General features: G+C 37.4%; 1 protein-coding gene across 14 annotated transcripts in view; it reads left to right on the top strand.

The window, feature by feature from the left end:
• ZBTB20 (zinc finger and BTB domain containing 20) overlaps positions 1-27770 on the top strand; it is a 473219-nt gene that overhangs the window by 79134 nt on the left and 366315 nt on the right. For 11 of the 14 annotated variants that reach the window (XM_039717811.1, XM_039717807.1, XM_039717810.1 and 8 more), the window contains one exon: positions 8120-8179. The gene's annotated coding sequence lies outside the window, so the exon portion shown is untranslated. Of the gene's footprint in view, positions 1-8119; positions 8180-8279; positions 8366-27770 lie in introns of all 14 variants that reach the window. The other 3 variants (XM_039717813.1, XM_039717809.1, XM_039717806.1) reach the window with 2 other exon arrangements.

The following is a 27770-nucleotide window of genomic DNA, read 5'->3' as shown; positions in this document are numbered from 1 at the left end:
ACATTGACAAATTATGCAGCAGAATACAAAAAGCTAAAACTGATTAGAAATAAGTTTTCTTGCCTTTCGATGACCTTTTATTTCTTGACTGGGGTATTGTGGGTTTCAGAGTCAACTGGAGACCACTTGTCTTGGGAGCTTATCATCCTTTCTTCACTCTGTTACATTCACCTGCCCATTGATACCAGAAAAACGTATTTCTGATAAATATGAATGCTTCACTAGTTAGAGATCAAAGGCAAATGTAGGAATGGTACCAGGACTGCTTATGGGCATTTTGACATAGGGCTGATTCATGTCAGGCAAAAGGATTCTGTGATTTCCCCTTTTCTGGCCTGTACAGATGCCTGAGCTTTGATTCACTTTGTGAATAGAAGGAGCATGAAAACCAGTGTATTTTTCATCCTCACTAAGGACTAAAGTCAAAATCTCCTTTTCAGTGGTAATTTCTGAGCACCAATATAACAAAAACAGCTATAGCTGTAGCCAGATAACTGAGATCCCTGCTCAGAGCTGCTCCCCAGCTCTTCAATACTTGGATCTGCTTTGGCTGAGCGATTCTCCTTTGGTACCACCTGCTGCTCATATGCACTGGGCATCCTTCCCAGGGGCTTCCAGCTAGCATTGTGTAAGTACACACTGGAAAGGCTGCATAATTCATGAGGACACAGCTAACGTATCTGCCTCTTGAAAAATGTCCTGAAAGCACTTCTAAACTCAAAGATCCTACTTTGTCTTCTGGGTCTAGTAAAATACAAAAGGTTTTGGGAGGATTTGCTGTTTGTTTTGTTGCAATTGTTTCCATTGTGAGACTTCAGCAATTTTGAATGAAAGTCGTTTTCCTTCAGCCGAGGCTTCCAGAGGAAGATTTGAAATCAAAAGTTAAAGAAGGGATAGGCATTGTGTGTATATTGATAGTGTTGCATCTTTTGTCTACTGAAGTATTTGTAAGCTAGCCTTTAAGTCTATAAAAGTTATATTTTAGTGTTTTCTCTACAGGTCTTCTGCTTATCCTTATTTTCTGTAGCATTAGGTATACTCAGAAATACATGTATTACTTATACACTCCTCTATGTGTCAAACAGAATTTGTAAGTCATTTATGTGAGCACTACACAGTAAACCATTCTCATACAGTGTACTAAATATTAAATATACAGCATAATGTGCTAATAAAATGTTGCTAACATAAGTAGGCCACCTAAATTAGAGACTAAGTCAACTCTGTGATTAACTGTCTCATCTCCTGCATTCCTGAATTGCACCTTTGAAAGTCTTTGGTAAGCAAAAAAAACCAAAAAAAACCAACCAACCAACCAAAAAAAACCCAAAAAACCAAAACAAACCACCCCCCCCCCCAAAAAAAAAAAAACCACACAACCAAACCAACCAAACAAACAACAACCAAATAAATAAAAACCCAAATGTTTGACCATCAAGGTTGAGGGAATAATAGTATGTGAATTGGCATTGGAACAGACTTCCCAGGAAACTGGTCACAGCACCCAGCCTGACAGAGTTCAAGAAGGCTTTGGACAATGCTTTCAGGCACACGGTGTGACTCTTGGGGTGTCCTGTGCAGTGCCAGGAGTTGGACTTTGATGATCCCCATGTGTCCCTTCCAACTCAGCACATTCTGTGATTTTTGTGATACGTCTTCATTAATCCAGGGCTTCAAAGACAATATTACAGAATAGTTTCTATTAAATGCTAGTTGAGAAAAGTTGTCTGAGATTCACAACCATGTTTCTGCCATGGTGGTCATGATGATATTACCATTCAGACAAAAAGTGACAGTGTGATGGCCTGAGGTTAGTGAGGAGGAGATGGGCGTTGTTTTACGCTGCTGAATGTTGGAGACTTCAAAGCATCTGTGCTAACTTCAGCAGGTAAAGAAATGTCACTTGTTTTATCCAGCAAGGAACCTTGAACTTCCCTCATTTTCAGTATATCACCTGGGAAGGCTGTGTCACATTAGCGCTGGCCAGAACAATGTGTTGGAAGGGAGAACGTAAAGATGGGCCCAGCTGGAGGTCTGGCCTAGAACAGCATCTTGTCAGAAAACCTCAGGGACCAGTGGTGATGACCTTTATTTGTTTGTGGCACAGATGAGGTTTGTTTCAGCAGGGTAGCTTTATTCAGTAAAGAAAATGTGATTGTGCAGGAGCTGTTTTATCCTTTGTTGTAGAATTTCTATCTGGAACTTTCACCAGGTTTTCCCTCTGAATCTAGCATCTTCCTAGCAGATGTGCAGAAGCTGAGGAAGGTGCATATGCCTGTGCATAAAAAAAACCCTTATTTTTGCTCAGCTGCAGTTCAGAAACAGCCATCCTATTCACTAGCAAACACATGAATACAGGATCTTTATACTAAAACTCTTATTTCTATATTTATATATATATTTCTATATTTAAAATTCCAGTATGGTTTGGTGAGAGAAAGGTATTTGGGGGTTAATAAGAAATGTCTATTCTTCAAAGCAGCCCCACCTCCAAAAAAAATGTCCACAGCCTTATAAAATACCTGGTTTGTGTCCTAAAATAAAGCATGTATTTCATGCTCTAAAAGTCTGAGGTTTGTAGCTGAAAAAGATTAAGTAAATAATTCAGAATTTGTTGTGTTTACTTGTTAATAATTAAGCAGGTTAGTCTGTGTACTTTTTATAGGCATTGAACTTTATTTATTTATTTTTATTTACTTTGCTCATGTTCTGATTTTTAAATTTGAAGAAGGTTTTGCCAAGGAAGAAATCATGAGAGAGAAGGCATCAAGGAGTTAAGTACTGCACAGGAAACAAAATCTGTAGGGACATATAATCTCTGGAGAGAATGGAGAATTGTCATCTCTCACTTCCCTTCTGCATTCCTCCAGACTAATCTCTAGTGCTTTAAGGGAATTAAATTTTAAAGGTGATAATGATTTTTCAGCAGCACCTTTGATTCCTACTTTGTGTTTCCAGAGACAGAGAGGTCTTTCTTTGTTAGGATGTGACATTTGGTTCTTCTCAGTCAAAGGAAAGTTCCAGCCATGTTCCGTTTCAGAAATAGCTCAGAAATTTGAAGGCAAAGATCGGTAAGGGACACATCATGTGTCTGTTTCATGTTGTTTGAGTGAATTACATCTGGGGAGATGCTGTAAACTGCCAGATGTAAAGTCTGAAATCCTTGTCTTTTGAGCAGGTACAGAGAGGCCACAGCAGCATGAGCTGTTTTCTCAGCCACATTTGGAACCATCCATTGAGAGACTGCATCCTGTGGCAGGCAGTAGTTCAGTCCAAGTGGATCAGTCTGGGCAGCTTTCAGTGGTAGTGATCAAGCCAATAGCTTCCCAGGCTCCTTTTGAATCTCACTATCTGCTTGAGAAGAGAATGTGATGAGAAGCAAAATGATTCTGTGTTTTCTGTCCAGTAATTTTTGCTTGTTGTTTTACATAGTCTAGCCCTGAGCATAGACTGAAATACAAAAAGAGATTTGGTTCTACCCTCCTCCCCTGCCCTCTGCTAATCACATTCCCTTCCTACCTTAAGTAAGGCCACTGCCTAATATTTCTGAATGTTTGAACTGTTCCTTTGGTCTTGGCACAATAAGATATCATTTGATATTTTCACTCACCTTTTCCAAAGGGGAGACAAAGCACAGGGTAGTGTGAAAAGTCATCTGAAGTGATTGGCATTAAAAGACAAAAGCTGCAGAAATGTGAGAATGATCTTTGAACTGTATATTAAAAATCAAATATTTTAAAAGACTGTTTATGTGAAAATTAATAGCCTGATTTTGTTGACAGTTGAAGTCTTCAGCTGTTACCATGGCATGTTTTAATTCCCTGTCTGCACTTGTATTTCCTTCTGAAGAAATACACAGGCTTATTGCTCTGATATTAAAAATGCCATTTGCTTCTCATGTTCCAGGTGATGATTTCTGTTTAAGTAAACTTATGGTACATGAAGTGAAGGCATATGAACCTCGCAGACAGCATTACAGATGCTCCCTTTTCTCCATCATGTGACTGCTGCCTTCAAAGATCATTTTGTCCTGAACCTAGACAGTTCATCCAAGTCTTTCACAGAGATAAATATGGGCAGGCAGTATTTTTCAAATAGATTTGAGTAGTGCACAGGGAACTTAAATTGTTTCCTGAATGACTTTTTCATCTGTAAAGGATGTAACTGTAACACAGTTGTTTCTTTAAATTTTTTCTGTACGTCTAAAAAGCTTCCTTTCCCACAAAAAAAGCCAAATCATATCCAGTTCATTATCTTATACTTGCAGACCAGGTCAGTGGTCTGCTTTGGGTAGTTGTCTTCAGAAATTGTTCAGACAGTGTCTTTATCATGGAATTTAATGCTAGTCACTTGATTTATTCTTTTTTTTTTCCCCAGACAAACAAGCTTGACTCTTGAGAAAAGGTACAGAGATCTCAACTCTAGTTCTCAGTGGACCAAAGTCCATATCACAAAAAAAAATTCCTACAGTGATGCAGAGTTGCCCTGTGGTTGTAAGTCCAGTGAAGGGTTGAAGCAGCCCCAGAACCTGACCATTTAACATGGTCCCTTAGTTCAAAGCTGAGGGGTAGTGGTGAGCTTGTGTGAGGCAATCTGTTCTTCTGCTAGAAATACTGCCCTGAAAATGAGGAGATTTCAAGCTTTAAGTGCGCCACATAAGACTTTTCTACAAACATTAAATTCTCACACTTTTTTTTTTTTTAAGAGCGTTTTGGTCATACACTGTCCATTTTGCTGAGAATATACTAGCCCAAATGTCATGCCAGGTTGAATCTCAAAAGAGACCAAGAGTTTACGAGTACTCTCACAGTGAATCATGTCTGAAATTCTTTTTTGGCTCTTATATTCTTAGCATCAATAAACAGTGATTTCTTTCATTCACTTGCTGCTGGACTTCAGTTTGTATGTGTGATGACTGTGTTTGGAAGGAATTGAACTGGAGTGATGCTAATATAATTTATCTTACTCTTTGAATTTTGTTCTTAAATGTAGGATCTTAAAAAGAGAAGATTTGCCATCCTACAATATTCCCCCTCCCACCATAACCTCGAGAGAAAATGTAAATAGAATTTACACTTTTACATTTTACATTTTCTTGAATGGAATGTGTTTATTTCGGTTTCACTTAATCTAATGATAGGTCACTGAACAATGTTTTTTTTCATTAACAGCAAATATCAGAAGGCCATACAGCCTATAAGGTATCAACATAAGGAAATGAAAAAGCATGTACAGTTCCTCTTGTTTGCATTTTCAGCAGTACAGGATGCTCTTGTTACTGTACAATTAGCATAGTGGAAGAGGCATTTTTAATTTAGGACTGTTTAAGTTATCCATTTCTGTATTTTTTACTTTTAGCAGTAGATCTTATTCTGGTTAGATATTTAAAAAGCCGAGTTAATAAATGTACCTCATTTACTTCATCCTGTAAAGCACATTTTGCTAGGAAATCACCATAGCCTAACTTGAGCCTTTCTGAGGACTGATGGACTTACAGCTTTGAGCCCAGTAAGCCTCTAGTGAGCCTATGCTGTGAAGTGTTCACCTCTGCTTTGTACAGGGAGTTAACTTCCATGTAAAAGTGAAAAAACCAAAGTGGTTCCTGAATTGCATGCAGAGTTTTTCACTCCATTGATATCATACAGATGCAGCAGATTTTGAGGGTAATACTTGATATGATATAATTTGAATCACCAATACACTGCTGATCTAAGTTAAACCACAAGGTTTAAACATGGCGGTTGGAACTGAAAACAAAGTGTATGGCCTGGAAAAAGCTGTTTTGGTCCAACAAATTACCATCTCAATTATAAGGCTTGATTAATTTAAATAATGTATAAAAACAGTTACAAAAACTGTGACAGAAATGTTGCCTCTAATTAAATTCAGGCATTCAAATGTTTAGAAAGGATCAATTAATGATTGTGAAAATGAAGTAACTGTAACAGTTATACAGACTCTTGTACAGCAGTTTCTGGCAAAAATTACAGCTGACAAGAGGGTAGCTTGTCATCACGAGTAGTTGTACAAATGTGCAAATGCCAGTAGGCCAGAGAAGAGAAACGGAGACTTTTGACTTGGATCTAATCCTTTGCAGAGCTTGAGGAGTCTAAACACTGCTGGAGGTCTGACTGTTCAATGGGTTTTAAAATAGAAAATTTTCTCTCACACCCTGTGATCAGATTTTCCCATGTTCTTTCCATGCTTTTCAGGCTCCCCAGTACCACCCTCTCTTACTGGGCTCACTCAGCAGAGCCATGTCTCACTGCAGCACGTCGTGTGCCAGCCAGCACAGAGTGGTGCAGCTGGTAGCGGAGGTAGACTTTAGGCAAACAGTACCATTTTGTACCTAGTAGTATCACTTGAACCAAACATTTCCTCATGCAATCCATCCAGCAGCATTTAAAGGTCAAAACCCCACCTCATTACTCAATATCTAGGCCTTCTGCTTTGCTTTATTCATTGTCTGTGCAGATCTGACAGACTGTTCCAGACCATCCTTGTGTAATGCTGGAAAGTGCTAACAGCCACTGTCCAGCGAGTCTCTCTCTATGCAGGCAACTGCAGACCATAGGAAAGCTGAAGCATTTGTTGCACAGCTTTAGATCAAGCAAAATAAACCTTCTTCCCTGAAAACAGTGGAACAGTGGAAGCTGCCATCCAGCAGGCTGTGCCGAGTACACTCAGGATTGACCCACACAGGCTGGGGCATTGTCACAGGGAAATTTCTGCAAATGCTGCTCGAGGTATCGCTTGATTGCAATGACCACAGGTAGAAAGCACCCAGAAAACAAAAGGAAAATGACAAGATTTGAAAAGAAATTGTTAGCGTGCCTGAGAGAAAGAAACAGAAGTGTCCCTGCAGTAGCCAGGAACTGGTGGGAAGTCAGGCTTGGAAACAATGAGCTTGAAAGCCTACTCTTATATCTTCTTTATTTGAGAAAGCAACACTTTGTAAAGGTACTCCAAAGATGAGTTCATTCTGATTAGTAATCTGTTCTATCTGTTCTTACCTGTAATCCCAGTAGTTAAAATACCATGAAGAACCCCCACTAGCAAAAAAAAAATAAAAAAAAAAAAAAAAATAAAATATATATATATATAATTTTATAATATGTGAACCATTTATTAATTTTTAAATTACTTTGGTAATTTATCTAAAAATTCTATTTTAACATATATTGTTAAAGAATACCAGTCATTTTAGTTAGTCCTGGCATACTCAAGCTGGCATTAGCTTTGGACACAGGTTCTTAGGTGGAAAGTCAGCACTTGAGAGGAGCAAAGGGATCTCACTGCCCCTGCAAGGAAGCAGGAAGCCTGATTGGAATGGATTTGGGCACTGTAACCTAAGTGAAACTATTATAACAGGAACTGGAAACTGTGCCAGTCTGTTCCCTAAACCATATTCTGAATTGGTGAAGGAGGGTGCCCAGTTCCTACTTTCAGTCTTCAAAATGCTTACTTTTTCCTCAGCTGTGTTCATTTCTGAACATTTTGGTAGTTAACAGTATATGGTACTAGGTCTGCTTTTGCTTCTTTGTTTCTTCAGTGCAGCCTGTGGAGAGGTTTTCTGAACATTTTAGTCATTAAGGCCATTTCAAATATGAAAATGTGCATGTTTTTTCATTAAAGAATAGAAGGAGAGAAACTCTTTAGACTTGATCTGTTAGAGAACTTACTTGTAACTTTTTCCAAAATGAATTTGAATTACAAACATAAGTGTCAAAACTTTGGTTGTGACGCACATTTGTTTTTATCCCTAAGATTAATTAAACTACACTTAATGGAGAAAAAGAGATCTACTTTTTTGAAGCATGGAGTCTTAGAAATTGCTCTCTACCTATTTTGTGTCCAGCTGTATAACTTTCCTCTCTGAAGCATGTGCATAGCATGAAATTTAAAATACTAATTTGAAATTTAGTTTATTTTTTTGTCACCTGTGCACTGCTTGCAAATGTGTGAGACTTTGTTTTGTCTTCCTTCCCATAGGTGTATGTTTATGTATATACAGCATTCCACCCACTTCCCCCACTGAACACCAGCTATTTGACTGTTATGGAAACTCAAGGATTTTTGTGTGCAAATCCCTAAACATACTCATTTCTTTTCTTTACAGCAGCATAAGAAAGAAGTGTTGAGAGCTGCTCTTAACCCTTTTGGAGGCCGAAGTCAAAAGGTAAAACCAAATGCTAATGTTTGTGTTTCTGAAGGTGTTGACATCCTAATTGTTTGGAAATGCTGCTTCCTTATCACATCTAAACTGAGATTCCCCACAGGAGAAAAGCAGGGATATGTAAGAAGAATCAAAACATTATTAGACCTTTTTAAGAGCCACCAGCATATCTGGGCATAAATTATACAGGTAAGTTACAACTGGTAAACTGCAATTATCTGTTTTACTTAATATGAAAACATTGGCGTTGAGAGTCAATGGGAATTTCAGTAGGATTTAATATTGCTAAGGATTTAATGATTTTTGTCTCACTATTACTTGATAGTTTTTATGATATATAAAGTTTTTTCAAATTACAGTAAAACAAATCCTGTAGCTCTTTTCTCAGGCAAGAGTCCCTCAAAGGGAGTTTTGCCTGAGTGAGAACTGAATGAGGTCTAAATAATTAGCAATTAAAATATTCAGTTATTGTGCCACTGTATATAACAAAGCACTGGAGGTATTAAAAATTGCTAATCTCCTTCTTATTAAAATGTTAACTGCTAAACATAATACAGTTTTGCATTTCTATCATTCATTTTTGCAGTTCATTAGTAGAGGTGAAATGTTTGTGACAAATAGTCATTTGAACTTTTAAGGGATTGACTTTGTTTTCCTGGCATTTTAGTTAATATTTCTGACTGAGTTAATTTACAAGCAGAAGTTTTTGCATAAGCCGTGGATTTTAGTAAAAAACCTGATCATGAGTAACTTCTCATATGCCATTCATGAGTATTTGCAGAAGAAAGCCAGTGGTAGGCTACTCCTGGAGGCAGGCCTGGGCAGTTTGAGTATGTAATTTATGTATGTTTATGGCAGTTTGAGCATGTAATTTCTATACATTTTGATCAAGCAGCTTCTGGTAATGGACTCCAATGATAGATTAAGGGTTGTCCAAAGGGTTTACTGGACGATTTTCAGTGAGACACTGGCATGTGAACAGTTCAGCAACAGGCTAAGGAGCAAAGTTGTGCACCCCAGGCCTGTTAATCAGCACATGAGCTCTTTATTACCCTGCTAGTTAATGTAAGGGCCAGACTGTGCTCTCATCCTGTTTCACAGTGCAAAAGAATGAGTGAGGTGCATCTCCTGTCTCCTTCTTCACGTAGCAGCAGAGGAAGTGTGGGAAGGGAGAGTCATATTTGGTGTTAGAGAAGAGAGTGGTAAGTGAAGGTGGTAACTGGTAGAGGAAGAAGATGAATTTATGAAAAGATTTGGTGACAGGTGAATTTCCCAGGGGAAGGCAACACCCTCAATACTATTTCTCCCATAGTCACTCCCTAGAGTAGATTTGTTACTTACTATGCCTAAAGGTTTTTCTTTCTTCTGATCTTTCCGTAGAGACATTTAGACCTAAGCATTTAATTGTGCCATATAACTGTTGGCAATTCAGGCCATGATTCTGCAAGGATTTAGATGTGTATTTCACTTACAGCATTATGAGTAATCCTGTTGAAATACATGAGATTAATTGCAGAACATAAAGTTAGGCATGTATATTTGTCTTTGCAGTAAAAGAGGTATAGTTTAATTTATTTATTTACTTTCAGGGTGGGAAATTATTTTTAAAAATACATAAATATATGGGATTTTCCACTAATTTTATAGCAATAAAAGAGGAGAGGGATGGCAGCAGAATAAGATTTTTGCTTGCTCCCCAAAATTACATTTTTGTCATGTTCTCAGCTGTAAAGTATGGACAAGAATAGGCTGCTAACATTTTCCTTTTTGCATGCACAGTTAAACCTCCAGCTAGAATGAGATGATCATAAGATTTATTATAGAGGAGTGAACAGGACAGAAATCAAACAGGAAGGCATGTGTACTTGTGTGGACTCTTGTTTATAATTTCATCAGATTGGTGCACACCTCAGACATTTTATGTAGTGATAAGATATGCAAATTATTCTGGAGCCAGCAGCAATACCTTCACCTGAATGTCAAAACTGGCAGAGATTTTTAAACCAAACCTCAATAACAACTTGTATTTTAAAGCAACTGTTCCTAAGATATAGCTACCAACTACAGACAAGTAAGTGCAGAATTGTTTTCTGCTTTCCTTCATACCATTTTCCTTCCTCTCTTGTTTACCTCCATGGAGGAACAAGGCTACAGGCTTGCCTGTAAATACTGGGTGTAACTATGGGCAACAGTGCAGATGAGCTACAAAGGTATGTGGAAGTTTGTGTTAAGCACAGGAATGCAGTTTCAAAATGGGGAGACCTGTGGAATGAGACGTACCAGAGGAGATATCTTTTGTTTCTCCAGATGCCTACATCACATCCTTGTATCTCTGATGGGATGGGTAGCACAGACTCTTCATTTCAACTGCTGGTTCTGTCTTTGGTTTTAGTTTTCTTGCATTTCTGTCCTTAAATCAGAATGTGTTAGTAGAAGCCTGTGGATACAGTGGAATGTTTGGTTGGTAGCTTTGCCATGAGATCGAGAGCTGAAATTCATCAAAGCTGTAGATGTTTAGCTGCTGGGGTTTTGTTTTTAAGTGTACCTACACTCATGAGAGAAAGGGTGTCACTGAATGTGCAGCCTGGGATTTAAATGTTAGATGTGTTTATTTTTTGAATCCTTGTTCAAGTCAGTGTGCACTGACTGTAAAGTGATAATCCTGTGCGTTTTCCCTAGATTCCTCCTCTTCTCTCTGTGGATGTTTGCACATAACTATGTCCAAATGCTTCCCTCTGAAGTTTTCTTAGGACTTTCTTCGCTTGTTCTCTTATTGTTGATGTTTTTAGTGTGTGTATCTAATTAACCAGAAAGCTATCTAGACTGAAAACATCCAACAAAGGGTAACAATTGAAGTTCCTGATTAGAAAGATATGACCTGTCCATAAAATAAGTCCTATAATACATTCTCATGGATCTGGGTGCTCTTTGTGAAAAAGCCAAAATACTCAAGTCTTGCTACTTGTTCGGATTTGGGCCACTGCAGCAGAACATTTTGCTTTCAACAACTAATTCTAGGACCTACTTTGGTGTTGTGGATACTTGACTTCTACCCACTCAAACAGAAGCACTTCAAAATAATTAAAGTAAATGAATTATCTACACACAGAGCAAACCCTTTCAGAGGGAAAGTGAGTTTAAGGAAAGCAAGAATTTACTTTTTTTGTGCGTGTGTGTGTTTTTTCTAAACCATGTATTTCAAGGTCTTCCTAAATGAGAAGTGAATGCTTTTGTTGAAACAGAAAAAATCAACCTGAATTTTTGATTGTCATTGCTGCCATGGCTGATGAAGTTAAATCATTCAAAACTAAAAAAAAAAAAAAAAAAAAAAAAAAAAAAAAAAAAAAAAAAACAAAAAAACCCAAAAAAACCCAAAAAAAATCCACCCCAAAAACAGATGAGTTCAAAACTAAAAAAAAAAAAAAAAAAAAAAAAAAAAAAAAAAAAAAAAAAAAAACCACAAAAAAAAATCCACCCCAAAAACAGATGAAATTTGTCTTTTCAAGCTGGAGTCCAGGCAGTAGTGAATTGCCTCTCTACAAAATGCTTACTGAGGTAGCACTGGAAGAGATACAGTGGGTGTTGTGGTATGTTCACTTTTAATGCACTGCTGTAAGAAACTTGGAAAGATTTGGAAGTATTTGAGGGAATTTTCCTGATAGGCTGTAGGAATTCTCCTGGTTTAGTCTTTCACCTGAATGGATGCACCCTCTGTTGCAGTCCTGGTGCCATGGTTGCAGCTACCAATATCTACACTTGGCCAGTTGGCACAAGAATAGATCACTTGTTGCTGTATAGGGAATAGTTTCCTAGCTCTGATACCAATAACCTTGTTAATCCTACCAAAACCTACGCATTCATGTTTGATAAATGTTGATATACTGGAATCTGTCATGTTCTTTCAACATCAAGCTTCACTGGAAATCTCTGCATCTGTGTAGAAGTCCTCCTTTACTTGCAGCTCCAGGAGGTGAAATTCAGCTTCTTTCTTATGTTGACACTACATTTGCTGTTTTTTTTTCACTACTGAATTTAATTCCAGGCATCCAGTAGCATTCCGGAGGGAAAAGGGACCAGCATTGCAGCCTGCACTGCTGTTTCTCTGCTTGTGATGAACCAGCCCACTGAGCTGGTTAACCATTACACTGACTTTTTCCTGTTCCTTCATAGTTGATTTATGCCCAGGGGACATGGGTTACCAGAGCCTGAACCCAAAGTTCAGTATTGTGTGTGCATGTGTGTTTATATTTACCTGCATGCATGTCTGTTGTGTTATCCAGCAGATATTCTAGTAAAACTAAGAATACCAGGCCAGTGTGCCTGGTTTTAGGTATAAGTCAGAGGTAATATTTTACTCTTCCTCCTTTACTGTTTTTGATAATGAATGTGAAAGGATTGGCCTCTTAAATCAACACACTGTTTCCTCGTTCAGCGTTTTAAGCACGGAGTTTCAGGATGCTAAAATTCTCTTTCTTAGGGCACATTTGAATCATGTGGCCTGTGATTCATATTGATTTGCCAGGGGCCACAACCTAATACCTCCTCTATGAAAAAGATAACATCCCTCTTCACTGAAAATGTAAAAGTGGTGGCAAGAAGTATATGCCAGGGAAGTATTTTGAGATTCAAAACAAGATATTTAGGTATCATGGTTTTTGATCAGAAGTGTGACAGGGTCAAAGCCAATAAGAAACTTTCAGTCATTCTCATTTTCTTCTTCATCTGAACTGCAGATCACCTGGTAGTATCTGGATGACGTGGCACAGGTGACACTTGCCACTTTTGCCACATGGAACATAATTTGACTTTGAATTCTTTGTTCTGTGTCAGTGACTCAGTTTATGGAAAGTTCTTTGGAAAAGGATAAATAGCAATTTTGCTGTCCAGATGTCACATTCAGGTGTCCAGACGGATTAAAGTACTGGTCTTTAATATCTCTGGTGTTTGTTTTGGGAAAGTTAATTTTCTTCAGTGGATAGCTCAAGACAGTGATTTTGTTTGCTTCTTCTTTCGCCAATTTCTATTACATTGTCTTTAAAACAGGGAAGACTTGGCTTCCCTGTTTTTCTGTAAAAGCAGAATGTGGCTTGACAAGGAATTAATTGTAAGAGAGGGCTAAATTGTCCATCTGGTGGTTCAAGATTTTAACTTCAAATGTTATTGTGTCCTGTGAAGTGCAGGAGATACATCTTTCACTGAGTAGTATGATTAAATAATTTCCTCCCTCCCTCCCTCCCTCCCTCCCTTTTCTCTTTATTTCTCTTCTTTTCTCTTTCTCTATTTCTTTCCCTTTCTGTGTTAGTATCTCCCTCTTTCTGTCCGTCCCCTTTTGGATGTCTGTTTTCCTGTTAGACCTGAATCAGACATTTGTGTGAGGACACTGTGATGCTGCTCCTGAACACCTTCCAGGTGCTTTTGTTGTTCATTTAGTAAGCCTCCCAGTCAAAGCCAGCCTTTAGTTATACAGTAGTTTGATGAGCAGAGTAGCATTCCTGCATAACTTTCTACATAAGTCAGTGTTCTCAGAAGTGTGGGTTATTAAAAGACCAATCCCTATTTCTCCTGCAGCATGAGTGAAATGGCAGACAACAAAATGAGAGACAGCAAGAAATCAGCAGCAGTGGGAGCTGGACCACTTTTGTGGCAGCAGCACATTTTAGTGCCAAGATGAGATGCACCATTTTGACTCTGAAAAACAGCTTTGAGGCCATTTTAGTCACTTTCACTTTTAGTCACTTTAGTCACCATTCACTTTGGGTCTTTGGAATCAAACTTGTATCATTCTTACTGATATTAATAGGACTTGGGGGATTATACAAGTCTCTGTGCCTTCCAAAGACATATCTTTAGGATGGCAGAGAGAATTCATGAAAGTCAGCAGAGGCTCTTCTGAGAGAAAAGCAGCTGAAAACTTGTATTTTTTTCTGGCAAGAATTCAATATTGAAAAAAGAAAAAAAAAAAGGAAGCAAAAAATGTTGCTCCTTAGTCACTTATAGAGCATTTTAATTTAAAGTTTTTATAAATCTGAATTGTGGTCATTAGCTGCAGAACTTTGATCTGAAACTTCTTCCTTCCTCTGAATTAAAATATCTTTACAATTATGTTTATAGGCACATTTAAATGTTTGGGTTTTTTTTTTATGAGATGGGACTGCCCCAAGATGTCAGTATCTCTGTCCAAGCGTTCTCTTGTAAGTTATGTTTTAACAGTTTGCTTGGTATGTGGCTGAAACACAATGTTCCAATCCCACCTGCCTGGCTGGGCTGTAAATGTGAGATGCCCTCGTTCCATATAAACTTTAAACTTCCTTGAGATGCCAGAGGCCACCAGACTGAATCACTCTCAGGTTATCTCCTCCACCAAGACTGGAGACTCTTACCAATGACTTCAGAGGTCATCAAGAAAAAACATCTTTCTCTTTGCCAAGACACTATACTGCATTATACTAAATTCATTCATTTAGGGGTAACTAAACCTCTCTAGATTTTGGGGAAAAATATTTTTTACCTAAGCAAACTCTTTATGTTTGAGAAACAGCTTTACTTTGGTTATTTTGCAATTAGTTTTAAAAATCTTTATCCTCCCACTATTGTTCATTATAATTGGTGACTCTGAGCAGAGACGTGTGGAGGCAACACTGCAATGTGAAAAGCCTAGTTATTATCCAGACTGATACAGATAAGCAAGCCCACCATCCTCTCAGGCTCTTCAGTAAAGTGTGGAACTTTTTTTCCCAAGCAGTGTCTGGGGAAGAAAGCTGCACAGATTTTTTTTAAATGCCCTCATCTATCTGTCTCTCAGGGAGATCTGCTTCCTATAGTTTGGGGAGCTGCCTGTGGATTTTTGAGGAGACAGTTGCTCATGTATGTACACTGAGCATCCATGGCCTGCATGTGATCTTATCTCTAAAACTGTGCTTTAGTAAAATAGATTAATGTTGAGTTACCCAAGCTTTGTTTATGCCACTACTGAAAGGCAGCAGCAGGTGAGAAGTAACCTGAATATGCCTTCTCCTGGTGGTGTTGTATTAAGTGTTGTTTTCACTCTCCAGTTAGTTTCCATAATCTAGCCTTTAAATGATGAGTTCTTTTAAGTTTTTCAGATCCTCACAGTCATTCTGTAGTGTTTTAAGGTGCTGGACTTTGTATTCAAGAAGTGACATGACCTCTTTTTATCTCTTCTTGGGTACAAAACCTCATCAATTTTCTGAAGAATGTATGTGCCTGTAAATAATTTCCATCTCATAACGAAATCCATGTTTATCTGAATATTGATGTCTTAAACAGCAAAAGGAAGACTATATTGAAAACAGGTATCTTTTCTTTCTTTTATGTAGCTATTAACAGTTTTACAGAGTAGTTAAACTTGTATTTACATTTTCAGAGCACATTTTTTTTAACATTGTGTTGAGAGGGAAAAAGATCATTTAAAAAATCACACTTCTCCTTTAGGAACTTTTTCCTTAACGTCTGGCAATATCGGTGTTAGGGTTAGTTTGGCATATTGTAGGAAAAGTACATATAAGCCTTGAGCTTAAATTTTGAAATCTGTACAGTCAAAGCTATCTACAGTTGATCTGGATATAGCTTGCAGAATTACAGAGTTTAGCCTTTAAATAAAATCTTACTTTACTTCTATTTTGTCAATCAAGTAATCATAAAATGTGTGGTTTTTTAAAAAACAAAAAGCATGATTTAGCAGGAGTTTTTCCTGCATTTTTGATCAATTTTCTAACCAGAGATTTTTTTCTTGAAGGCTTGCCAATGGCAAAAATAAGGAGGGAATGTGTGGACTCATGCAGAGTGCTCACTAGGGAAAAAAAAAAATAAGAAAAAATAAAACCCCTAAGCTATGTCTGAGGAAATGTCACACTTCTCTGATATGAATGAAATGCAGAACTTGCTTCTTACTGCTTTGAAAAAATCAAATGAAGTAACCTCTTCATTTACAGAACAATTTCTCTCTGTGTTCCACTTCTATTTCTTATTGGAAATCAAACAGCTTTGTTTTTCCGTGCTTCTCCTGCAAACTTGGTCCCTTGTGCACACAAAAAACCCCCTAAATCTATGCATCCTAGGGAATCAAAGATTTTGGAAGGTGCATTTTTCATAGGTAGTTATAAATATGTATTAAAAATTCCACTTGCATGAATTTCTTAAGGGGATAATACATGAAAACACAAAGGAAAATGTTATGGCAAAAAGTACTGAAGTAAACTCAAATTTAGATCTTCACATTAGGAAGACTCTGACAGAAGTAACAACATTGCACAGATGCTGAAAACAGAGCAGTTGAAGTAGAACTGGGTTTCAGTCTGAGGCTTTGCTTTTGACCTCTTGCTGGTATGGAATTCTAAGACCACATTGGTGTCATCTTCAGTTGCCTCTAGAATCTCTTCAGTTATGGAAGATACCTGCTCATTAACTACAACTAGAAGTCTTCATTCATTTGTACAGCTTCAGGGTGTTAATTCTTAACACTACTTTCAATGAGGTAAAAGTTCACAGTAACTCTTATAGGAAATGTTCAAGTAGATTATCCCTGAAAATGAGGGGAAAAGATTTTTATTTCTTTTTTTTTTTGCTTTATTTTATTTTATTTTAGTTTAGTTTAGTTTAGTTTAGGTTAGTTTAGTTTAGTTTTTAAGAGGAGGACCTTGAGGAACATCTGTGGGCTTTTGGGGGGTTTCAGCTTCTTTTCTCCAGTGCACTGCATCCACTAAATGTGAGATGGTAGAACTTTTTCCTTACACAAAGCTGTCATTGTTTTAAGGCCATCCTGCTCCCTCTGAGCATGTATTGTAACAGGTGCCTCACTTGCTTGGCTCTCCTGGAGAAGTTTTATAGCCACAACTACCCTGCACAGTGGCACTATTAACAGTGTGGAATGAGGTTGGGAGAAAAACTCATATAGAAGCTACACACCTAGGTGCAGTTAGTAAACAGAGATAATTCCCCTCATTAAGCATAATTAAACCTAATATTGACTGCAAACTGTTACTTACCTTAAACTTCTCTGCAGACATTGTGGGAAAGGGATTAACTTAGCAGATAGGTACACTAATTACTACTTTCTTCACATTAAAGTTACCATCAGTAAGGCCTATATTCATAAATAAAACATAGTAGGGGATGAGAGACTGAGAAATATGTAAATTCATTTGCAGAAAAAAAAGACCAAATTAAAAAAAGAAAGTTGAGTGATGCTACTGGAAGCAAAATGGCACTCTAGCTAATTACCATGAAAAGTATGATAAATCATGGACGTGTATCCTTGACTTCTGACTGATAGAGCCTGCAGAGTGCAATCTCTCATGCGTAGCTGCCTCTGACTGATTTAAACCCCTACCACTCTCGGGTTTGATGGGAAAGCACAAAAGTGTGTTATTTTATTTCCTTGGGTATTGTTGCTACCTCTTTCTTCCTAGAAATGACTAGCAATTATTGTAAAAATACAGTCTGATTTCTTGTCTGCAGAAGAATTGTTGTTTGATGCAATTGACAAACAAAGGCTCCAGAGATGGTCTACTTATGGTTTAATAGCTGCATTTTCAAATGCAATTGATCTGGTATATTGAGACGACTATAGAAATATAATAAAATGTCAAGGGAGGGGTTGCTTTTGCTTTTTTATACTTATTCTCATGGGATAGATCTTGAGTCCCACGGACAAGATTAAAAGTCTAAATCAGTTTAATTTATGACTTTCTGTTTGTTTTCTGTAGAATTTTAAGTGAGTCATGTTGTTGATCTGTGCTTCAGCTTTTTTATCTGTTTTCTCCCAAATTTCATTGTTTTCTGTACCTAACAAATGCTGCAAGGGACTGCACACAGTTAGGATTATTCAGATGAGAGGCTTGCAGGATGAGGGCCATACTATGTGTTATCGTGTCAGTGCTGTTACTGCTTAATCCTGTAAATACTTTAAATTTGAATACATAATGGTGGTGTGATTGTTTTTTGTGGGGTATTTTCTGTTTTCCTTGTATATCTGTCTGGAGTATTTTTTTGGTTGAGCCATATCAGAATAAAAGTCCCTTTTGTTGGGCTAGTTCACACCAGAGTAATCCAAGGAGAGATTTATCCTGAGTTTCCTGAGCAGGGCATTGCCCAAGCCACAGGCATAGGAGAAGGTTGAGGACGCTAGTATTTAATGTGCAAGGTGGAAATTTACCAACACAGTGGTGTTCATATTATGTAGATATTTTAACACAAAATTATTATTGGCTTCTACTGAGTATTAGCCTTTAACTGTTTATGAAAAGGCATTCAATCTTTGTAATGCTCACAGTTCCACTTTGTGCTGCAAGAAGGGGAGGGAAAAGTGAAGTTAGTTGAACATCTGCAGAGAGGTTCTAAGTAGCAAGTACCTTTTTTGTTAAGTTGTTTAATTTATCTTTTTGTTTTCTTTTTTTTTTCCTAGAGATATTTACCCCTGTGATATTGATGTGATGTATAGGTAGGAATGTGTAGTTCCCAAGTAGGGGTATTATATTTCAAGAAACAATGCTTAGTAATTAACAGTGTTTTCCTGCTCTGATAACCCTTACTCTTTGCAGCTTTTTGTGTGGCCAGCTGCAGTGTTTATAGATGTTATGTGCTTTTTGCAGTTTCATTGAGTTTTGACAGCATAGAATTTGAAGAAATATTTGAAAATTGTTTCAGAGCTGCAAATTGCTTTCAAAATTTACATGGCTAAATTCCACAGCAACTTACATGTCATAAGAAGGAGTTAGCAAAGCAAAGAGATGTCCTCTGACCAACAGTCCAAAATTATTGCTAGCTAGCGAAATCACAGGTTAAATTAAGAACAATTTACTGGAGTAAATACAAATGTAAAGGCTAGTTTCTTGCAGCATAAAAAAAAATAAAAATTGCCTGGCTTCTCTTGTTTAGAACTACACAGCTGAAGCAAGGAGCTTTCACCTGGGATTCAGTCTGAGGAGCTATTTGTTGTGGCTGCTTCTTCAGAGAGATATAGAACAACTGTTCTGGGCTTGTTTCTTTCTTTTTGCTGGTTCCCTTCCTTTCCAAAGGGAAGAAAAAAAGGTCAGTGTATAGAAAACAGAGAAATTGACTTGAGACATGGATGTTATGAGGCTGCATAGCCTGTAAATTTCTGTTTATGATCAAGGTTCCTGGCCAGACTTCTCCAGACTTATCAGCTAAATGTCATGGGAAGTCTTACTCACATTATGTCTGTAACAGTGGACAGCCTAAATCCTGGGCAAGCATTCCAGCATTTGGCCTATTAGTAACATCTGCATGGTTTTTCGGATTAGAAATTGCAACTGGGTATATCAACTTTTTAAGGAAACATCGGAAACAAGTATTTTTGATAAACAGTAAGTATTAGGAAAACTTCATTACATAAGAAATGAGAACCATGAATGATAAACTCCAGCCCTGCTTTTTGGGAGGAAATAATTATTCTACTTTGTACGTTAATATTCTAAAACTAAACTGTGTTAATTCCCATTTTCTGCCCATTCAGCTGGTGTCCAATGGACACTTAAAGTCCAGTGGACACAATAGTAATTGGTCTCTTTGATCGCTTGTCAAACTCATTCCCTCCAGTTCTTCTAAGAGCTCTTAAAATTCTAGCAAACTATTAGCTAAGTAATAACAAACTTGAAACCCAGTGAACTCTGCAAAGCATAGACCAATCCTGTGAATTCATACTGAGGCAAAATTTACATTGAAGTCAAAATTAGGAGCTTTGTCACTTGCAGGATTTCTGTCACTTACTTTCTTCCCCTGTGGTAAGGATGACTGAACACACTTTTAGATTGTTATAAATTTTGGACACAGAAAATCTTTTTTTTTTAAATTAAGGCATGTATTTTTATGAGCATTCTCTTGTGCAGGTAGTGTCTCATTTAAGTAATAATATTTCTTAAATAATAGCTGAATGAAGTATTTGAAGATTATAATTTTCATTCTCATCAATATCAGGACAGCAGGATCCCATGACTGACTTAAGACAAAATGACTGAATATGGACATATTTCAGCCAAGTACAATGTAGAAATAGGAGACCAAGCTTTAAAAGATGGATGATAATTTTCATATTAATTTAAATCATATTCTTAATCAACTGGTTTAAATTTATTTGAGTTAGGCAGATTGTGTCTGTTTTAAATACTTTTCCATTTTCTACTGGGTATGTAATAGGTTTTAAAACTTTATTCAGATACACTCTGGTCTGAGAGAAAGTCCATGATTTCTCCATCTGAAGTTGTTCCCAGTGGAATGCTCTCTAGAATGACAGTAGTAGAGCTCATGTCATTGTCCTCCTATCAGAACCTAACAGCAAAAGTGTGTGGCTGTGAGGACACTTCACCAGCATCTTGGCATTTTCCTACTAGATATCCATAGATTCGGTTACTTCTTTTGCCATGTTAAATACTAGTGTTTTGAAACCTGCAGTTCCTTGGTTCTCCTGCTTCCTATTAATTTTCCTGTTTATTCTTATCCTTCCCCCATAAATTGTCTTCTCTAATGTCTCTTTCTCTGTTTTTGTTTTTCAGTAGCTCTGCTCTTTTGTGACTAAAGCCCTGAATTTCATTGTCCTTACTCAAGTAAAACACCTCTTGAAGTCAGTCATGGGCTTAGCTTCCCATGTTTTGGCCTTTGCTCCTTGTTGGGTAATTACATTATATCCATAGCAAACCCTCTGTATTTTGGGACATAGGCTTCAGTCTACCTGAGGCCAGTTGATTATACATTTACCTGGAGAATGAATCTGCTTACTTCCAGTCCCTGTTTTGGAAGCTTGTTAGGAATGTGCATGCTGCTTTAACATGCAAATTATAATGAGTAGGTGGAGAATAAGTTTTTTTTTTCTGATAGGTTAGTACCCATTTAAAGATAAACATGGCAATCTACTCGTTTAATGTTCAGTAAGATCTCAATGTTGAGTGTCCAGGGCCTGGAAGTGCTTAAAACAAAATAACTTGGGAGCTGAGGAGATAATTATATATGTGAGGAATTACTGAGAAGGGCAAAGAATGCAAATGAAGGCAGGCCAAGATAGATTCAGTGCCATGGACTAACTCCCCATTTACCCCTCCCTCCAATACACAGACAATAACTTCAGTATCCTATGTGAGTTAGTGAACATTTTGCTGCATCTAAAATGTTGATACTGGATATCCAAGTGTCTGAGCCCACCCTGGTTCTTTGGACTCCCAGGTTACACTTCTTCTGTGTTGGGGAGAAAGTAGGAAATGTTATTTCATTACAGAAGAAGGATTTTATTTGGGTGTTTCAATTTTCTGTTAAGATTATTTCTTTCTGCAGTGAAATGGAACATTTGGGCCTTTTACACAAAAGGTATAAACTATAATGTCAGGTTATTGTAAGAGATAGTCCAAACTAAATGCAGTTGTCCATAATTAGTCCATAATTAGCTTCATTTCTCCTTTTGCTGAAAAAAACCCAAAACCAAACCCTCACCACTTTCTGTCTTATTAAAACTGGAGACTTTCTGTGTCTGCATCTCTGATGTGCTGTTAGGCTGTGGCAGAATGCTTACAGGTGAAAGTGTTCTTACCCCTCTTTCCCTTAGCATCTACTATTGGCAGTAGGACTTGGGTTTCTTAGTTAAAGGAATTTTTGTCTGCTTCAGTTGCCTGTTCTTCTGCATATCAGATTCCTTACATTTTTGAGGCAGTGGATTATGGTGCTTTAAGGACATAGAGTAGCTACTACATGCCTGTGAGTTAACAAAATTTAAGTATTTAAATCACATAGGAAAATGAAAAGTGGTTTTTCCTGTGTTTGGAATGACTAGTAGCTTTACAGCCATCAAACTGAGCATGGAATGACCAATTGACCCTTCCACTCTGTATGTTGACTGGTGACTATAAATGAGAAGTCTTTCCACCCCTGCCATGAGGTTATGAGACATGACTATGTAGTAATTAATGCCACTGTATCATTTTTTAACTGCTACAGAAATATAATATCAGATGCTCAGATGGCATCAATTGGCTTAGCTCCACTGAAGGCAACAAAATGCATTGCCAACTTATACCAGCTGAGGATCTGGCCCACAGTTAAAAGGAAAAAAGGGACAGGCTGCCAATATGGCAGGGAACATATTGAGATTTATGGTAGTGACTTAATCAGTAAAAAGTTCTGCTTGAAGTGGTTGTCTCTTTGCACATTCCCATTAGTCACTTGAGCTGGAGATATTTGAAGCTCTAGCACAGCCTCTGCGGGCACATTTGTGCTCTTGCACTCTGTTCCACATTCTATGCTCTTAAATATCTGAAAGCATCCCACATCACTCCTGTTCTTCTAGCTGGCAATCTCTCTTCAGAGGTCTACACAGATTCTGGGACATAATTATGTTTTTCGACATGATTTTAATTTGGATTACTAATTTTTTTCCTTTTTGCCTATATTTCTGGTGTTGCTTTCTTAATCACACACAAAAATAGGAGGAATTTCATGTCTTTTGTAATTCTTCTCTAGCTGTCCTGTTTTCATTTAAGTATTATGTTAATCTTAATAAGAATAAAAAAATACAGTTTGCTGCATTTGTATTCAACTATGTATGTAATTTTTTTACTTGGAGATAAGGTGACTGTACCTAATGTAATACCTGTAAATTTTTATCTGCTATAAATATGATTGAGTAATTTGAAGGCTAGAAATTCTCTTGTCTGTATTACAGAGTTAGTGAATTAAATACTTATGAAAGATGAAATGGCTGTAGAATCTCCCCAACTTTTTTTCTCCCTCAGTAATACAACTGTTTTAGCATTTGGTTTATAATGAGTGCTGTCTCTAAACTTGTGAGCCATCCTCAGTTCTGATACATGGGTTTTGATTCTTAACAATGTTCAGAGAATGCGATCTTAACAATGCCCAGAGAACATAATCTTTTGGGCCTGGCCGTTTCCATACATGGTCCTATCTGTAATGTAGGTTATTCAAGAAGCTCTATGATCCAGTCTTGTAATACAAAATTGAGAAAACACTTCTCTTGTGCACAGAAAAACCTGCCTTGAAAATGTAACAAACTGATTGATGACTTGGAATTGGACCTACAATATTATGTCCAACCCCTTTTGGATCACACCCTACAAATACATTTTTAAGCAGGATAAACTTTCAGAAGTAGAGGTATTTGAATATCTAAAGCCTGCAAAGCTTGTTGAGTTTTATACATATAATGAATTTTCTATGCTGTGGTCTAAAAGTACAGAAAAATAAACTAATCATTAAAACCTCTCCAGATACAAAGCTCTGTTTTTTAAGAAGTTTCAAAGGATGCTTTGAATGACACTCAGTCTTTTACCACTATATATTTTCCTGCACTTCAAAGTAAAAGCGAGTCTTCTGTGGCATCTGTATCATGCAAGTGCAGAAAAGAGTGCTGGGGAGGCAGGACACAATGTTAACCTCTTTTTCTTTTAGTTTGCTAATTATTGTGGGTTTCAAAGAATACAGTGCTACCTCAGCTAGAGGACTGTTGCCTGTTTTAGAGAAAAAATACCGAACCCAGTCCATCTCTTACTGAAGTCCTTGAAGACATTTGTGTTTCAACCAACAGTTGGAAGTTTAAACTTAAAGCATGTAGTATCTTCAAATCCCATATGCTGATAATTGTAAACAGTACATATAAACTCTTGAAAATATTGTAAAGTACTTATGGGAAAGGTATGAGTTGTATAAAATATTGCAACAAATGTTTAAAACGGTATTTATTATTATATTCTCATGGGCTTTTTTAGAAATTGCATGCGTTTTACAAGTTTTCAAATTATATCCATTTTTAGAAGAATCTCAGAGTGGTTTTATGAAGTAGTATTGTCCCCATTCGATAGATGGGGAAACAGAAACACGGAACAATTAAGTAATTTTCTCAAGGTTGTAGGATAATTTGTGGCTAAAATAGGGACAAATTCTTTCTTGGCACTGAGTGTTTCATGCACTATTCTGCTGCTTCTCTGTGTTAAAGAATGCTACAGTACCTTTATGATACATTTTTAAAAAAAATGCAACTTGTGGTCTCATGTTTACAGGTCTCTTTGAAAACCCTTTTCTTTACTTGTACATCTTCGTCTTCTATCCTGACCTCTCATCAAAATTAAATTTTCGTACACACAAACCCCACAACAGAGTGGAAGACTGAATGTCATCTTTGGCTTGCCTGGGATTTGAGTCAAAACCAGAGGGCAGAATCTAGCTAAGAAATACTGAGTTTAAATTCTTATAATTGTACTTTAATGCTTCAAGAATTGTTTCCTGTATGTTGGACCAGAACAGAAGGTTAGTAGGAGAGAGATGTCCCCAGTTATAAATAATTGTGACAACAACTAACAGTACAGTGCACTTGAAAGAACAGTTATGTCTTGCTGCAAAATGCATCCTAACTACAAAAATGACAGCCTGCATGGTGCTGTGGATGGAGGGCAGCTTGTACTGCTATTCAGAATAATAATATTAGCTTGTATCTGCTTAGAATATCCCAGAGTTTTGTAAATATCTCCTAAAAAGTAATTCAGTGTTTCTTATTCTGGTGTTATGTAGGAGTGCAAGAAGACATGGTTTGTAAGAAATTTGAAGTTGGATTATAATACTTCTGTGGCACAATGTATAATTTATATTCTTTAAAATTACAGTAGCTTTTACCTTACAAGCAGTGTTGATGCTACACTTTGTGGTCTGGCTGGCACCAGTGAAGACTGTGGTTAATCCAGTTTCTTATTTTACAGAAGTCACTGCAGGAAAGGATACATTATTTTTTCAGGCTCCTACCAAAGCTTTGCTGAGGTGCACACACGTGATGTAATTTGAAGGAAAGTTTAAGTTTACAGAAAGCATAGCTTCATCCTACAGTCATTGCCAAAATAGTTGAATCCTGTCCTGTTCCATAATGTCAAGGATCCTTACTTACTTAAAGAGAGTTTATTGAATCATTGTTGTCATTAAACTTTATTGCACTCTTCTGTAGGGTGTTTTCTCTTCTTGAAGAAATGTCTTCCCCAGCTACTAAGCCATTAGAAACAAATCTGACCTACATTTACATTTGAGTCCTTCCTGCATGGTCTCATCATTCTCATGCCAATGTCAGCCTTAGGGAAGACACCCCCCAGTGAATGGAAGGACACAGTTTCCCCTACCACTGGAGGCTTTGTTATAACATCTGGTGACAGGTAGCATCATGTGCATATATTCCTAGAGTTACTTGTCACCTTCGGCCCTCCCAGCTGAATAGATCTGCATGGGGAACAATGAAATGAATAGGTGGTAACTTTTCAGATTTTTCTCTTTTAGGTGGGATAAGTTCCTATTGTAACCACGTCTTTATCAGAGGGTCATGTTTATTTGCCAAGTATTGGGATGCACTGAGTATTGTTAGTATGATTCCTGTACTGTGTTCCAATAGGAACTTCTTACTTCCACATCTGTGAAACTGGAGGTTCATAAAGGGGAATCCAAAGCCTGTCAGTATCTGTCAGCTGCAGATCTGGAGAACCCACGAAATGCATAATCTCAAGCACAGAGAGGGAAGGATATACCCTGCACTTAACATGGAGAAACATGAAGTAGCTTGTGTTGCTGTCTAAATATTTTGGAACTAATCAGATTAATAAAGCTGAAGCGGTAGCCAGTAAAATGCCTTTTTGGACCTTCATTACTGTATAAGCTGTCTGAAGTCTATCCAGAAAAAATAGGTGAAAAGCTTTACTGACACTGACTTTTTTTCCTGAAATAATTGATCTGTCAACTCAAGAGGAAAGTAGCTTTAGAAAAGCTGAGAAATGAGCCCATGTTGAAAATTTCTATAGCATTTATAGCCTTTTATATCCAGCCTCTTGCCCTGACTAGAATTACTCATTGTTTGTCTCACTGAAAGTAAACTTAAATCTTAGTTCATGAGGTAGTCTTCTAGTAGAGCTAGAAGAACTGCCTACTCATACTGATGAGCACAGCTCTGACAGTAGATAACCAAACCTATACCACGTAGGCCTTTTTGTGCTGGGTGATATTAAGCAGCAAATTGAGATTATTGGGTTATTTAATGGTTTCCCTTACATCCCAAAAAATATGTGGGATACTGTAATGTGCTTCACTGGAGAAACTCTGATGGTTAGGATGCTTTATCTTTCACTACTAGGAGTTTGCAGGTCAGAAGAGATAACATATAAGAGTGTAAGCTAAGATAACACAAGAAAACTTATTAGACAGAACCAATGCTTCTGTCTCCTGGTTCTACAGATGCCATTGGACCACCAAATAACACAAGCATTGTGATGAGTAATTCCAATTCAGGTTTAGATGAATACATCAAACCATGTAGTGCTGGATAAGACACCTCTAGAATTCACAATATTCATCTAGTGCTTAGCCTGTGGCAATACTATCCACAATAATTATATGCTACCGCCAGCTATCTTGAGGATCAGTTTAGGAAGAGAGCAGTTGCTTTGCACAGGGAAATTTAGATTAGATGTAAAATTGGATTTTTCATAAGGCCTTGTTTTTACCTAGCTACGAATGTTTCCTTAGCACAAGTGAAAACTTTACACATTTTAGCTCAAACTGTACTCTACTAAGCCTCCCACATTTATACCCATCTTCTTGGCAGTCATCCCAAAATATGTTTGGGTTGAAACATTACACATTACATTTGGTGAAGCTTTAGCATTCCCTGTTGCTCACATCAATCCTTATTTCTGTTTGCTCTTGTAATTTACAGTTAATGAAAATTCTAAGTTTACCTTTGTTTTTGTTGGCGTCTGTACAAGAGAACCCTTTAGCCTTTTCAGCCTCATATCCAAGTGAAAAGCTGGATCCAAAAGGGATGGTAAAACCATGAGTGCTTCCAGTTTAGACAGAAGCCCTTAGCATGCATGTCAGCATTGTAACATTACATTTCTGAAGGAACAACAGAAGAGCCTTGCTCAAGGCTTGACCTGTGCCTGGTCTTGTGAGTGGGCTTGTAAGTAGCAGGTAGAGCAGCTGATCCCAGCGTGAGAACAGCAGATCTCAGTGGCCATCTGGTTAATGGCCTTAACCAGTTCCCACTCCTTTCCAATTCAGGCAAGATTCTGCCTGAAATTAACAGGAATTTGTCTGATTACCAGTGTGGGAACGTGGCTAGTAACAAACTCATACTGATGACCTTAACACAGCGTAGGCAATATTGACAAAACAAACCATTCTGGAGTCTTTTCTAACGAGCCTGTTAAAAGTTGACTCACAGATTTTCAGTTCAGGAGATACTATTTGTGTTTACCTACGGTACCACCTATGCACTGAGCTGTGTATGTACAAGGTTATAATGTTAAGCAATGAGCTGTAAACAGATGGTACATGTAGAATTTCTGTACATACACACAATTAGATAATGTACATGATTTGTATTATGCTTTTTAAGCCACTTATTTGAAATAAGACAATTTTGTGCATTAAGAACTCCTATGCAGCTATCAAATTATTATAAAAGTAAGCTTTGAAATACACCCTTTTCATTTTTTTTGGTGCTCATTACACGTTCTGAATCATTGCTTGTTCAGAAACGTTACCTCTTAAATTAACAAAATATTTTGCAGGTGAGAAACACTGACAAATT

This window comes from Passer montanus, unplaced genomic scaffold (assembly GCF_014805655.1).
Source record: "Passer montanus isolate IOZ18808 unplaced genomic scaffold, ASM1480565v1 scaffold39, whole genome shotgun sequence".
Taxonomy (NCBI): domain Eukaryota; kingdom Metazoa; phylum Chordata; class Aves; order Passeriformes; family Passeridae; genus Passer; species Passer montanus.
The sequence above is the reverse complement of the archived record's forward strand: the minus strand, read 5'-3'. Positions and strand labels throughout refer to the sequence as shown.